The sequence below is a fragment of the Buteo buteo genome, unplaced genomic scaffold (genome assembly GCF_964188355.1).
Source record: "Buteo buteo unplaced genomic scaffold, bButBut1.hap1.1 HAP1_SCAFFOLD_101, whole genome shotgun sequence".
In the NCBI taxonomy this organism is placed as follows: domain Eukaryota; kingdom Metazoa; phylum Chordata; class Aves; order Accipitriformes; family Accipitridae; genus Buteo; species Buteo buteo.
In genome coordinates, this window is record NW_027439265.1 from 241224 (window position 1) to 254868 (window position 13645).

The following is a 13645-nucleotide window of genomic DNA, read 5'->3' on the forward strand; positions in this document are numbered from 1 at the left end:
CCTCCAGCAGCCCGTACGGCGAACTTCAATCGGTTCAGGCGTCGGAGACGACACACCGCAGCACAGTGTTCGGTCGCTCTTGCCCGCCGGTCGCTGCTCCCGGCGCCGTTCCTTTACCTAATCCGCAGCACGGGTCCCTGTTCGGGCGCCAAATGACGAGAAAACTTCAGAATTCTTGAACCCGCGTGCAGAGGAAGAAATGCAACAGACTCAATATGAGTGATAAAGCATACTTCCCTTTACTTGCACGGATAGCTCATATTTATACAGTTTACGATAATCATGCCTACTAGTCCTAATATTATTGGTACATTGCTAATGTTTATTCATTACTAAAACACACCTACTTGTGGTTTGCAGCTATGTAGGTTCTGCAATTTTCTCATGGGAACTTTCTCAAAGTTGTCTATGAAACCTTGCCAAGGTCACAGTGGATGCAGTTACTTATCTCATTCTTCAGCATCCAGGTGTTGCTTGTCAGGCCAGGCTCTTCTTATCTTCTTTTTTCCCAGCACACAAGGACACAGTATTTTGTAAATTTATACTTTGTTCCCACATAGCGGCTGGATTGCTCACATACCTTTGCCCAGCCAAGAAATCCCCAACACGCTGGGTGGCCGGGGAGTCTCCGTTCCACCAACGGCACACACCTGATGTGGTAACGTGTTTCACAGTTAAACGGTTAAGTGGTTTTCAGTGCCTGCTTTGGGAAAGAATATCCTCAACTAGTCTAAGGTACAGATCTATTAGAGGAAAAGGAGTATGAGGTAAGGAGCATCATGCTGCATTTATTGCTAAACGTCTGCTTTCATTTCATTCAAACTAGAAAGTAAACAAAGATTGGACCTGCCAAAGAATTTGTTTCCCAGAGTGAGCATTCAAGCACTGGGGAGCAGTTTGCAGGATCAGAACTTCAGCCTGCTCTGGGTGATAAACCCTCAGGAGAGGAAAGAGAACCCCCACTTTTTTAAATGCATCTCTACTTATCTTAATAGTTCTTCTTGTTAGATTGTGTTGGCGGTCAGACTCTAAGCACGTGACTAAACTGTCAAAAAAATCAAGATATTTAAGGATTATTTGCTGTATTAAATGCTCTTACAAGCAGTGCACTCTATTGCCCTGTGGATAGTATAACGTCATGACTGGCAATTTTCCTTTTTTAGTACAAGGACGCATGTGTGAAGGCAAATCGAGGGTACAAGTGGTGCCCCACAGCAAACCAACCTGCCAAAACCCAGGCATCCACTGTTACAAACGGGAAGAAGCTATGGGCCTTTGCTTCAGACTCTGCAAAGGCTTTACCAAGCCCGAGGAAAGTGACAAGAAGTGACGAAATGCCACAGCGTAACTTCAGGATGGCAGGTGAGATTTCCATCCATGTTCCTCACACGTAGCTGCCTTGTTTTGTTTGCGGACGCGGTGTTGGAATCGAACTGCAAGACCAGTTTCCTTTACTGCACCTGGTACTGTAGTGCAAATACCTTTCATGTCCCAAATTGAGTTGCCAAGACTCTAGTTAAACCTCTGCATAACAGCCTCAAATTTCCTAAGTGCATGATTGCTTTCGATAGTCGAGTCCAGATGTGTGACATATCATAAGCCGTACCCTGTTTGGGGTCCAGATTTGATTGATGTTTAGTTCAGGCTTATCTGCTGTTAGAGCTTTTCATAGTCATAAAGGGAAATGCTGATTGTGTGCATTCTTTTTGTCTTTCATAGAGTGTTGTACTATGTTTAGTAATTTGCTGTTGACAGAAATAATTTATGGTTGTCTATGAAGTTGGAAGTGCTAACGTTCCTGTGGATGAATGTACCAGTGGAGCTAACTTCTTGTATTTAAATCAAGAGAAGCGTAATGATAGCTTGGAGGGCTGGATTCTCACCATTTTAAACATTAAAAGGTAAAATAAAATCATATCCATCAAGAAGTGGATTGCCTGAGCTGGTGAAAGGCAGATAATCTCACACTGATATCCACAAATGGCAGAACTGTAGCAATCATGAGCCTGAAGTAGAAACATTAATGTTAAATACTGGCAGCTTAAGAGCCTAACAGTCAAGGTAGAAACTGATTTTTACCCCACCACCCTTTTTTTCCTTTTTATTTTTCTTTTCTGCAGTTTGACATTTCTAATTTTATAAATACTGATGTATTTGAAACTTTGTCATATCCTACCTAGGTTATGACAAGTGTGTGGCAGATAGGACTTTCCTGCTTAGAGAGATCGTGAGCTGGAGAGTGGGAAATGGTTTTATGGAACAAGTATAAAAGGAGAAGAAGGAATAAAAAGGCTTGTATGCCTTTTTGCCAGTTTAGTGGTTTGAAAATTCCTGTAATGAAATTTCTTCTGGCTATGAAGGAACTGTGAATTGGGATCAAAAGAAAGTGTTTCCTGCTACATCGTTCTGATATATGGGAGACCAGTTCTAAAAATCTCAGGCCCCTTCATCCCATTCTGGTTTTGCTCTCAGAGGAGTCACTTTTATGCTCCTTCAGGTTTATTGACTTAACGGAGAGAACAAGGAGTAGGTGTTGGTCTGCCTGGCTGCTGTCCCCCACTGCTCCTGCCAGGATATCCAACTGTAGAGCTTCTGAGTACAGAGAGATCTTGAATCAACACCTATCAGAGCAGAGGACAGAGAACTTAAAGAGTTCCTGAGAAACTGATCTAATCCATTGTTTTATCTATGGAGCCATTAATTTCTGAAGAAGGCCCTCTTTTGTGCTACATGTGACTTTGAAAAGATGACAGAGATCGGCAGCTTCAGCAGTTCCCTGGATAATATTCTAGCTAGGATGTTCCCTGTCAACCTCAGCTTCATCAGTTCTTGTGTCTTTACATTTATAGTTTCTTGCCAGATCTGCATAAGGCTGTATGACTTAAATCTTCATATGAAAAGTAGCACTTGTCTTGACATGTGAAAATTGGGACCCCAGCTAGTGCTTATACAAAAAGAGGTGAAATTTGTGCCAAGAAATACTTTTCTAAAGACTCCTCAGTCTGACTTCGATACTGCAACTGAGTCCTGCTGAGTCTTGTATAAGCACATGCATCATAGCAGGCATACAGAAATCATGCTGTATGTTAGAAAAGCAGTGACAGTTTTGGTACTGCTGTTTTCAGTAAGACAACTTCAGTGCATTAGTCTTGGTCACCTAGCTTGTGTATTTACAAGTGAGTGAAACAGTGAATGGCAAGGGCTCGAGCACTGCTGAGAAGTCATCCATGCGTTTTTATTGCTAGCATACTCTGGCATAGTTTTGATCTGCTCCAACCTAGTAATCTCCCAGACAGTTCTCAGGAGTGGCTTGAGTCAACAGCATATGCTAGGATCTGTTCCCAATAGGCACTTTAGATGTTACTGTACTATTTTGAGGACAAAAAAAATTCTGGCAAGTGAGTAGAAACTGCTGTGTTGCCAACCTGCGAACCAGAGATTAGTCCCTAGCCCATTTTATTTACTCTTTTCCTTCTCTAGACCAGTGTCAATCTCAAAAGCATCAGGGATTTATCTGGAAGTGATACAGTCTATCTGTGGGGCTTTTTGAGTGTGGTAGCTGTGTGATACATACAGGACATTACTCTTGTCCGTTTAGTTAGTTGAGACTATCTAGTGGCCTAGTATCTCTCACAGGTTGCTCTTTAGTCCAGATGGTGTTCTTTATCTCAACAGTACATTCACTGACTGGAGATCCTTCCCTGAGAGCATTCTCGTATTAACATTTTCATATAGTAGAAGTTGTTTTGAAATTTAGGTCCATTTAGGTCATATGGAGATCTCGAGAGTGAACATACAATGTTAGAATCCTTACTATCCTTACAGTATCCCTTTGGGTCCTATCGGAGTTCCCAAACTATTGCAGATGAACCTTCCACATCTCCTTGGAGAGTCCATCCATTCCTGCTCCCTGAGATCCGGCTCCTGTTCAAGAGCCTGAAAGATATTACAAGATCTCATGTTTTTTTAAAACTCGAGAGTCTCAAACCATGACTGCAAACAAGCTCAAGGAAATGTGAAAATACCAGGAAATTCAAACAAAAAACATAGAGATATTTAGAAGAGAGTGGAAAGATACACACAAGTATTATGATGCACTAAAAAATGTCATCATAGTAGGAAAATGTTCTCCATCTGATAAGCTGAGTATCATTAATGCTATAAAAAGAAACAATGTACATTGCATATACCAGTACGCAGATCATCAGTATATCTGCAGATACTATATGATTGTAAAGAACCTAAGGATGGACATGTGTAATTGAGGTAATGCAAGGAATAAAGTTTCTCGTCTCCTGCAATGTGTCCTCATGAAGAATGCTACTGGGACGTATAAGCGTAGTTGAACAGGGGATTTGGCAGCAAACGTAACAAATCAGGCAGCACACAAACTGTGGCAGTCAGGCAGCCTGAAATTAGTCTAAAATCTGTAAAGATGTGGAATTTTTGAGAGTTGAAAAGCAAATTTGTGTCCCTGTATGGACACAAAGCAAAAAATGTCGTCCTTACTGTGAATTTTATAAGAAATGGCTTGCTGAAGAGCTCACAAAACAATATTGCTGAAGATAGGCAGTATGAGTTTTGTTTCAAAGACTTGGTTTCAGAGCAAAAGCTGGAATGGGAACTTTTTATAATTGCCATTTCTAAATCTTGCAAGGCAAGGAAGTAGTCATTTTCCCCATTAAATTGCACATTGCTAATCAACCCCTAGGGGGAATTCAAAGTTAAAGGAAGTGGTAAACAAGACAACAAAAACCAGAAATAATAATACCAAAGCAAAATGAATAGCTAACTCTGAAGTTAAACAGAAGAAAATTAAGATAAGACAAAATGCAATGGGGTAATCCCTTCCATTAGTGTTAAAGTGTCAGACTTAATTCAGCTTCTGATATCAATGGGTAATAGAAAGTGGGAATGCAAAACCATGCACGTGCTCATAATTTAGAGAGTGTTTCTGAAGTGATGACAAGGGAAATTCACAAAAATTGTGCTTCAAGAGTTAACAGGCTGCTTGAGTTGCTTCTAATCCAAATCTTGTTCTTCTCGTAACTGTGAAGCCCTTTTCTGCTCCTGTCTTCTGCCCTCAATGTCATGCAAAAGAACTTCATCCCTAGTATTATGTTAACATACATTTATGAATTTTAAATGCACTGTGGTTGTTCAAGTGGTCAGTCATCAAGTATGGGAAAATGAAATGATAGAACAGAAACATGCAAACTGCTGTAGCTGTGATGCTTCGTTAAGGTTCCTGAAATAAAAACGTTCCTGAGAACTTGACTTTGAAGTCCTTATCCATAAAGCTATTTTTCAGAAGTACTACCAGAAGTACTACTAGGATGAGCTGATCAAGTCAGACGAGGTCTTTTAAGGCATAATGAACTATATAGTATCTTCCTTGCAGCTGCGTCAGCTTCCATAGGAGTTAACAGGGGGTTATTTAAACAGGATGTAGACACAGGCTGGCAGAAATTTGGATTCCTTATCAGCTCTGTCACGTGCACTACTACTTACAGTCATCAAAAAAAACAAACAACAGTTTAGTAGAAGAAAAACATAGAAGGACAATTGGTTTGATATCAGGATATTGGCTGCAAATCAAAGTAGATGTGCTTAAGTACACAAGACCACTGTAGCTAAGAGGCACTTTTATTGTAAGCATCTCTTTACAGACACACATGACTTTCTGAAAAACTCTTTTAGCTGAAGTCTATCATTTTTTTTTCAGCAAAGAGATGATTTTTATTTTTTTTTTCAGATTTATGAAAACTGATTTGATACATGAGTTGTGAGCTTAAAATGAATACCTCATCAGATGAGATCTTTTTCAATTTTTTAAATCCAAACTGTGGGATAAATTACTATTCTGAGAATTTATAATTTTTTTAAAAATTGCTGTTGGCTTGTCAAAAATATGTTTTTCATACAGTGAAATATTTTCATTCAGATGCACCAGCAGCATATAGTAAGAGTTAGGGCGGAGCAAGTAAGGATCTTGGTTTTTTTGTTTGTGAGACTGCATATTAGGAATCTAGAAGAAGAAAACCAACCAGCTGGATAGAGAGGATAACTGGTAACATTTGTTTGCAATAAAGTTAAGTCTAAAATCCATTGGAAAAACCCCCGCAGTGGTTTGTTTTAATCCCTTAGTAGAGAGAAAAAAATGGAAATCATGTAGAAAGGTAGGAAATCCTGCTTGAAAATTTGAAATCCAGCAGATGAATTCCTCCCCAAAGTAATAAATATGTTAAAAGTAAGTTAACTGAACAAGAAATTCTTTGAAGCTTTAAACTGAGCTTCTCCTGTCTCTCTGTTCTTCTTCAAAATTGTATTTGAAATTTTTCAGTTTACAGAGAGATTGTAATCATTGTCTCTGAAGACACAGCCTGAGGCTGGAGCTTTAGGCTAAGATTTTATTTTCTATATATTAGCATTCAGAATGTTGGGGAGAAGAAAAATACCATTTTCAAAGTGTACATTCAACGCCATGTATGCAATTCCTTTACTGTCCACTGGTTTGTATAGTATTAATTTACTGGCAAGTGATCAATCAAAATCATAGTGCACAAAGAAGGATGGAATCTTTTTTACTCTCTTCTACCGGTGCTGGAATTAAGCACTTCAAAAACTTTGAAAACCTAGAAAAGCACTTTTACAGCGTTATTCAGTAGGGTGAACAAGTAAGTGTTACAGATATAAGCATATGTCATATCTACTGAGTAAAAACATTTTTTTTGTTTTTCCTGGTCCTGAGAGGAAAGATATTCTAAATATACTGCTCACTAGTGTTGCCTATTCCGTAAAGCTCACATACTTTGTTTTCCACTAATATTTTTAAATGACACAGAAGTTACTGCTCTTCAGTCATATCCCTGCATTCAATTACACAAGAACCTCATTCATTAGGTGGTTGAGAAAAGCTTTGTATTTTAGACTGTGAAATGATGGTAATTAAATGACAAGGATACAGGAGAAAGTTTATGTTTGTATCTCTACTCTCTACCTTCTTTGTAGAGCAAATAATTAAAATTTAGAGCCTAATTACATACAAATGAAAAAATCCGAAGCTTTCTGCACTCCAAATAGGAATGCACTGAAATATCAATAGCTCATTTTATATAGCTGAAGTATTAGCCACTACTTATAGAGCATTAAAATAAAACACTTCAAGCAGTTTGTGCTCTATTTGGCAGTCAAAAGATAGCTTTCTACATTGTTGATTAATAGGCTGGGATTCAACTATACAACTTGAAATATATTTCATTAGCAAAATATACAATGGTTTGTCTGTAACAAGAAAAGAAAATCAACAACAAATGCTGAACGGAAAAGCAAAATAAATATATTCTCTTTAATAAGATGTGGCAGGAAGAGGTAGGTCTACCACAAGTGTATAAAGCCCAAGAAGCTGGTTCTCTGCAACTTACTTGGTTCCAGACCCCTTTGCTTGTGTACTTTTCTCCTTCTCTTATCCTGTTTTATTCGCAAATAGTACTTTTTTTCTGTGAGCACTACTCCATCTGCGTAGGGCAAGTACATTCCATTACGTTGCTATCTCTGCTGAAAGGCTTTGTTCTTTTTTTTAATGTGTTTTGTAACATTCTGTTACCTAAATGGGCACTGACACGTTTTTGATAGTGAAGGGGACATTGCAGTGGAGTACATTTTTCATCAGATGAAGTGTAAACCAAGAAGAATGCCTTTCCAAATGAATTTTTTTACCTCATACAATTTGTAGGTTTTATGCAGAAATTACTCTGTAAAGCTTTGTGGCCAGTGCTGGATCTGGAGCCAGACCTGAGAATCGTAATAGTCCCCACTGACTCTAAAAGCTGTGAACTTCATTTAATACAAGTCATGGACAGTTTAGCACCTGGTGATATCTTTAGCTTTTCTGCCCCACGTTGAATTCAAACTCATAACCTGGAAGTAAAGACCCTGTTGTCAAATGCCTGTACCCTATATTCAGTGACTCAGTGTGAAATTAGATGCTTTACTTAAATTTTTGTATGATGCATGTAAAACATTTCTATGGAATGCTACATCTTCCAAATATGCCCTGAGGAGTCTAAGAATAATGAAGTATAAATTGCTTTTAGCTTGAAATACCAATAAGAAGAAAAATACAGATATAATAGAGATTTTAATAGTAACTAGAAACTGTGGTGATTAAAATTGACATGACCTGAATGTCTCTATAGAAATGTATTTAAATTCACAATATTTTGCACTGCTGTGCCAAGGAATTAAAAACAATCTACTAGAGAATGATCCAACTTTTGCAGCTCTTGAATACTAAGGATTATGTTTAAGAAAACTGTGGCAAATGGGATTCTGTATCAAATCTGCACCTGCACATATGCTATGGCATGATGCTTTAAAAGCTTTGGTAAAAGTATGGAAATTTGGCTTCATTCTCAATTGACACTAAGGCATGGTCATGTCTTGGAAGTGAGAAATATTTGGATGAGGTTAATAAATTCGTCCCTACTTAGAAACAGATTAAGATAAAATGGGAACATACTATAATAAGAATGGTGTTGTCACTAGCTTCATTTGATCCGAGGCAGTTAAATTACAGTGTGCCTTTCTTTATGAGGCAATTTTGCCAAGATAAATATTCTTAGTTTAGAATGAATTGTGCAGAAATTTAAATACATTGATCTTTGTTTTGAAATGAAATTACTGCTACTTCTAACAACAGAATCAAGTATCTTGTGCTTTCTTGTTAAAAACAAAGTAGAGTGTATGAGAATAATGTTAAAGCAAATTAATCGTGTCTGGTGGAGTAATTTTCCCTTTGAAGATGCTCTTTGTACACAATAGAAATGTTTCTCAAGACTGTCAGTTCTGTCAAAATTGTCAATGGAATTCGTGCAATCAGTAGTAATAGCCAAAACCCAGAAATTCCATTTTGCAAGAAATAGGGAGGTTTGGACATCTGAGTCCACTTCAGATCTGATAACATTCAAATGTTTTCATGGAAAAACAGCACAGTGTTTGAGAGACAGATTTACATCTTTGTAACATTTGATGTGGTGCCAGAATGAATCTTCCATATTTTTAATGAGTGCCCTAATAGCAACTGTTGGCTCAGTTGAAGAGAGTCAGGCTCAGTCTCTGTCCTCTTCTACGTCCTTCTAAGTTTTTGGAGGATTAAACTTCTTTTGTTTACCCAACTGTAAAAATATGGTGTATGGTTTTATGTCCTCTAATAGTGCATAAACTCAACCTCCATCATAAAAAAATCATGCAGGTTAATTGTCATGTTATGATGGTCACCAAAATTATTACTATTATTTCCCTGATCCATTGCCTTTTGGACAAACCATTGCCTAATCCAAGATTCAGCATTTTCTCTCTTCTCCTTTGTGGGCTGCAGGAATGCACTTAAACTTCAGGCTCCAGCTTCATATCACTATCCAGATCCTCATTTTTATAATTAAAAAAAAAAAAAAAGAAAAAAAGTTTTATCTCTTAGACATTTTCTAATCCAAGGCAAAAAATTACGTATTTATACCTATTTTCATAATATGATTCTGTCATAAGAAAAAATTCTTACTCAAATCTGACCCAAAGAAAAAGTTGTCATTTCCAAATAAAAGTATGCTTTTTCTTTTTTTCTCTTCCTCCTCTTTCCTGAAAATTTGGAGCCCTAAATGTGATAACCATATGAAAATTTCATAATCCAGTGGATTATGTATTTTTAATACAATTTTCTTACCAGAAGCTTTACCATTCAGTGATTATCACTTTCCATAATGTCACTTTCAGAACTGCGGCACTCTGGCTGTGTTCCAATTTATAAAATTGAAGTGGCCACATTTCACTAGTTTTTCTATGTAGGAAAGAAAGTTGTTAGATGTAGATGTGATAAATGTTGCTAAGTAATGGATTACACTGTATAAACCAAACAATAGTTGTTTTATGGTAGTTATTAAAACGTTCTATAAGCCTGTGCCCAGAATCAAAGTTGAAATCATGAATATTTTAAATTTTGCTGTTAATTTTAAGAAATCCCTGCTTATTGCTAGAGTACGAGAAGTTTGCTGAAAATATTCTGAAAATAATAATAATATATGATAATATAAACCTACTTTAATCTTAATACCATGAAATAAATTTCTCAAATTATATCTATACTGGAAATGTGTGTTCACTGTAAATGCTACAGAAACATGTTTTTTTCTTCAGTTTTAAATTAGCATTTTCTTCTTCTAAGTAATAATTACAGGGGAGGGTTAATAGCTTTTCTTTTAAAGTATTTATATTATCCATATTTGTTGCTGTATTTCTTCCTTGCATGTTATGTTAGTTTCCCAGAAGAAATGTATTTTCTCTATTGTCCCATAATGTTTGGAGGGGTTTGGGTAATTGTCATCATCTCGTGCAGATTCCTTTAGCTGTAGCTTGAAATTATTTTAAAGTTGTTCATAGTATTTTTCGCATGTTTTATTGCACTGTAGCCTTAGTATGTGAATAATAACATGTGAGTTAAGGCAAAGGACTGATGCAGCGTAAATAGCAAACCATCCAGAACAGTCCATGAGGAGTTGATTTTGCCAACATGATGCTGCTTGTTGTTTTTATTTAAAACAAAACAAAACAACCGCAAACCCAAACAAACCCCAAAGTATTCATATGTGTTAAATTTTTTCACAGTAGCATGTTGGAGTACGTAGAATCTCTCCAAGTCAGACTTGCTTAAGGCCGTCCTCTGAATCGTAGTTTTAGCAGTATTCTGACGTGCAATACCGCACCTTCTGCTGTTTTGGGTGGTTTAATGCTGTGCAGTAGGAGATTAATTTCAGCTCTGAGGAGTGCTGAATCATAAAAAAATACAGGCGCATATGATCTTTGTCCTGGGTTCAGCTGGGATAGAGTTAATTTTCACAGGAACCTGGATGGGGCACAGCCAGGACAGCTAACCTGAACTAACCAAGGAGCTATTCCATACTATGTGATATCATGCCCAGTATACAAATGGGGAGTGGGCTGGGGTGGTGGCCCCCCCAAAATGGAACCTTGTGGGTTGAGATAAGGACAATTTACTGGGACAACACAAAAAGAAAAGTTACAACAACAACAACAGTAGTGATAAAAAAATATACAAAAGGAGTGACGCACAGTGCAACTGCTCACCACTCAGAACCCGACACTCTGCCACTTCCCCCCCGGAAAGCCCAGGGCACCCCCCCAGCGTATACCCCCCGGTGTATAGTGTTACGTTTTGGATTTAGTATGAGAATAATGTTGATAACACACTTATGTTGTTAGTTGTTGCTAAGTAGTGTTTAGACTGAGTCAAAGATTTTTCTCTTTCTCCTGGCCAGCCAGCAAGAAGGCTGGAGGGGGACAAGAAGTTGGGAGGGGACACAGCTGGGACTGCTGACCCCAACTGGCCGAGGGGGTATTCCCTACCACGTGACGTCATGCCCAGTATATAAACTGGGGGGAATTGGCTGGGGGTGGATCACAGCTCAGGAACTAACTGGGCATCAGTCAGCAAGTGGTGAGCGATGGCATTGTGCATCACTTGTTTTGTATATTCCAATCCTATTATTGTTATTATTATTACTATCATTATTAGTTTCTTCCTGTTATTTCTTTCCTGTTATTGCATTCTGTATTCTCTCTTTGATGTCTTTAGTGTGTAAAAATGATACCCTCTTGTAAATTAAGAATAGTCAAAATATGCCACTGTGTTCCCATTTGAGTCACAAGATAGATGTTTCAGTATCGTGTTTGGTTCAGGCTTACGTGATGCAGTCCTTTGTCTCCTGAGGGTGCTGAGATACAGTCAGCAGAAAAAAACCAACCCCTGTACCTTGACATGACAAAGTCCCCATCAGTGATTCTCCTATATAGCATACTGGTATGGAGTTATTTGGAAAGATGCAGGAATGTTAGTGGAGGTACCAGGGAGAAAATACATTGAATTTCTCCCTTTTCTTACTAATACAAATAAGCTTACATCCCTGGAAAATATGATGTCTTATATTTATTACCATCAAGTAGTGAAATAGTAGCATGATGCCTACCTTTCTAGACTTACATGTAATATCCTTGAGGAATTTGTAAATGCTTTGAGTAAAAAAAAATCTGAAACAGGAATATTGCCTCAGTCATGAGGGGTTTAAATTTGCAAGTTTGTTCTTAATGCAGTAAAAAGATAGACCAGAGAGAACATTTTGTACCCATTTGAGTCATCTGCTTGTCTAGCTTTTTGATTTGTTGTTGACACTCTCCTTTAGTTAGAGATAATTTCCAGGCGATTTAAAAGCCTCTTTTGAATATTCAAATATTTTGAGGATTTAAAGGGTGAAAGCCCTGGAGGGTAGAGGAGGCCGAGAAAGCTTCTTAGTATGAAAGGATCACCTCCTAAGGGCCACTGAGATGATGAAGAGACTGGAGCATCTCTCGTGTGAAGAAAGGCTGAGAGGGCTGGGACTGTTTAGCCCGGAGAAGAGAAGGCTCAGGGTGGAGCTTATCCATGTGTGTAAATACCTGAAAGGAGGGTGTAAAGAAGACAGAGCCAAACTCTTTCTGTTGGTGCCCAGTGATGGGGCAAGATGCACAAACTGAAACACAGGAGGTTCCCTCTGACCATTAGGAAACACTTTTTTTTACAGGGTGCCCAGAGAGGTTGTGGAGTCTCCCTCCCTGGAGTTATTCAGAAAACATCTGGACATGGTCCTGGGCAAGCAGCTCTAGGTGGTCCTGCTTGAGCAGGGGGTTTGGACTAGGTGAGCTCCAGAGGTGCCTTCCAGCCTCAACTATTCTCTGTGATTCAGTGCTTTAGTTTTACTCATAAAGCCTCTGAACACATCCCTGATGCCTGCCAGGAAGGATTCTGGGACGATGGATGATCCCAAACTCCTCCACTAGGATTCATCACAAAACAAAATCTACCTATTCCAGAATATCATACGGCAGACACAGTCATAAGAATAAAAAATATAATTTTGTTGTGGACATCAACTGCAGGATCCCAGGAGGCCCAGTGGCTCAGCCAGGAAATCCAATCAGTAACAGAATATCAGCACCTACAATGATAGAGTCAGAAAGCACTGACAAAACCATAAAGGCAAGAATAGGCATGATTTTGCTCCCCTTTCTTCAGGAAATACAGTTGTGAAGGAATTGTTTATAGCCCAGAGGAGAGAACTAGCACTGGCATTGACTATGAGATTGCTTTGGCGCCTTACCAACGTGGGTAATAGCCTGTTTAGAGACCTGTAAGTTTACAGAGGTTTACAGAGCCCCTTTGCTACGCAACAGGGCTCGACAGGGAGCCCCTGGATAGCTACGATATAGTTATTTCCAAACTCTGCACAGCATCATCCCTCCTTGTCCCTTCCAAGCAACCCAAGTTTGCAGGCAAAACACGCTCCCTTGGGCAGAGCAACATAGCTGCCTGGTATTGTGTTGCTTCCAGGACTTCAGTCACTCTTTCTGCAAAACACCATGCTGAGCTGTCTGGTTTTACCAGTTTGCACCTAAGACATCCCAGACGGCTTTGCTATCTAGTGGGCTGTGCATGGAAAAAAATGTGAAGGCACCAGACTAGAGCCCTTCTGTATAGTGACCAGATGTATTTGTCTTCTCTTTTTTGAATTTTTTTTCCCTTCTAACTTACCTCAGGTGA